The 2780-nt window shown below is 37.0% G+C and overlaps 1 pseudogene; it reads left to right on the top strand.

The window, feature by feature from the left end:
- Window positions 1–2463, top strand: part of LOC102869050 — a 21891-nt pseudogene extending 19428 nt beyond the window's left edge.
- Window positions 2464–2780: the final 317 nt, after the last annotated feature.

The raw sequence follows: 2780 nt of genomic DNA, 5'->3' as shown, positions 1-2780 counted from the left end.
ATAGTTGTAGAGGGGCTTCAGGCCTTTTGTTTATAGGGTTTCTATGAGTCGTGCTCCACTCGAAGGCAATCAACAACAACAATATATAATAGATCCTTTAAATTTATAAGAAAGTTAATAAAATAGTAGTCAAATTATCACAGATAAAAGTTTATGGGTATAGAGAAACTGAAAAGGCAGGGTAATGGTGGGCATAGTTCAATAGTATTTTATAAAATAGTTCAATGATTTTATAAAACACAATATATGAAAATGATTGTATGAAACACAATGCAAATGAAGAAATGTGTGAAACAATGTATATGAATTTTGTATGCAAACCAATATGAATTAAGCATTTAAATATTTATAGAGATAGCTAAAGTAATATATACAGGAAAACGTATTTATATAGATATAAACATATATTTATTGTTGATTGCTGTCAAGTCAAACATGACGCCTAGGGACCCTATGAATCAAAGGCCTGAAGCCTTTCTTTAACTATTGTTATTTCTCCAGGTTCATAGAGTTTCCAGAGGCATGTGGTTTAGAAAGAGGATGACACTCCTGCTTCCAAACCTGAATCAATCTGGGAGTCTGAAACTGGGAGCTCCACCAAACGCTGTCCACCATGGGCAGCCATTATGACATTTGACCCCAAATGGCACAAGGTTCAGCTTGACAACAAACCCACATTACCTCAGTACAGCAAATTGACAGAAGAGTGCTATACAACTTAGAAGAATATTCCTTCAAAATATTAACACTAGGCCCTCGGGCCAAATAGACACTTAAATACTATATATGAACAAAAGGCTTGCAACCTTTCTATAACTATCATCATTTCTCTAAGTTCATAGACTTTCCAGAGGCATGTGGTTTAGGACGTGGATGCCACTCCTGCTTCCAAACCTGAATCAATCTGGGAGCTCCACCAAACACTGCCTATGATGGGCAGCCAGTTATGGTGTTTGACACACCTATGACACAGGTGTCCATCATCACAGCAACTCTAAATTACGTCAGTAGAGCAATTAGATCACTTCTGTACCACTTAAAAGAATGTTCGTCCCAAATCAATTAACATTTGGTTCAAGGATTCCATATGTGTTCTTCCTCAAGACACGAGACATTATCATATCATCTAGCATAAAAACCAATTGACAACACAATAGCAATCAGCCTGCAGGCATAGCCACATTTCAGCATTTTTAAATTCTAGTATGTGCAAATACTAGTGGACTATGAACGAGAGACCCCCAATTTATCTGCCCAGTTCCATCTGCTCACACACTGACAAACACACACACACAGAGAGAGAGAAAGAGAGAGAGAGGAAAATATTGTTTAAAACCAGTAAGCCAAGGGAGCTCTGGTGGCCTAGTGGCAAAAAGCTCTGCTGCAATCCCAGAGGCGTGTGGTTCAAATCCACTAGATGCTCTGCTGGAGAAGGAGGGGCAATCTCCTCCTGTACCAGCCAGATTCTATTTGATGATACACACAGAAAAAATAATAAAATAAAATTTAAAAAAATCAGTGATCCAAACATACATTTAAGAAAGTTACAACCAAAGAAAATACAAAAATGAAATCATGTCTAGAAGAAGTTAGTGAACTATAGGCCAATTATACACTAGAGATAATTAAAGAAACCCCAATTTGATCCTTCACCAAAGACTATCGAACCAATAAAACTCTTGTAAAGCAAGGGGGAACAAATTGTTAACATGAGAAATAAAGCAAAGACATTACTAGAAATCTTACATAGGATTTTCTCTAATGATTGAAACATCAAGAAATCCCACATGCCCCAAGGTAGCTGCTGTGAGTACCTTAGTAAACAAGGAGTAAGACCAAAAGCATTTGGATTCCAGAACTATGGTCATTTTCCAGGGGTCAACTCTCACTATCTGGGAGGGCTATCAGTATAAGCTGTGGCAGGCTATTAGAGCATCATTCGCTGCTCCAGGCTACTTCACAGAGTACATGCTGGAAAACGATCTTCATCAGGATGGAGGTTTGCTTCTGAATAATCCTTCAGCATTAGCAATGCATGAGTGTAAATGTCTTTGGCCCAATGTCCCATTAGAATGCATAGTATCCCTGGGTACTGGATGCTGGGAGAGTGACGTGAAGGACACCGTGATGCACACAAGCTTGAAAGCCAAACTGTTTCATGTTATCAATAATGCAGCAGATACAGAAGAAGTCTATATAATACTTGATGATCTATTACCAACCGACACCTACTTTATATTCAATCCTGTAATGTGTGAGAAGATACCTCTAGATGAGAGTCAAAATGAAAAATTACATCAACTGCAATTGCAAGGGTTGAGGTACATAGAAAGAAATGAACAAAAAATGAAAAAAGTCGCAAAAATTTTAAGTCAAGAGAAAACAACTCTGCAGAAAATGAACAACTGGATAAAACTGAAATCTGACATGTATGAAGGCCTCCCATTCTTTTCAAAATTGTGATGACTGTGCGTTTGTGGTCATATGTGAGTGAATACGTGTGGGATTCAGCATGAATTGATTCCTAAGTACTTATGACTAATGGGAAATTATGAAAAAGATGGTGCTTGGATCAGTTCCCACAGTACAGAGAGTATGGTTACAAAGTGCTTGTGGAATTAGATTTTTATGATATTAATACAGTTACTGAAACTTTAGGAATCTTAACTGTTGTGCTAGTTTATTTTATTAGATATTGATGTTATATTGTTTGATGTTTTAAAATTTATTAATATATGTGCCAAACAATAAACTGAGGGGGGGAAAAAAAGAAATACTAA

Source organism: Elephantulus edwardii, unplaced genomic scaffold, assembly GCF_000299155.1.
Source record: "Elephantulus edwardii isolate Elephantulus edwardi_28Jun2011 unplaced genomic scaffold, EleEdw1.0 scaffold00064, whole genome shotgun sequence".
Taxonomy (NCBI): domain Eukaryota; kingdom Metazoa; phylum Chordata; class Mammalia; order Macroscelidea; family Macroscelididae; genus Elephantulus; species Elephantulus edwardii.
The sequence above is the reverse complement of the archived record's forward strand: the minus strand, read 5'-3'. Positions and strand labels throughout refer to the sequence as shown.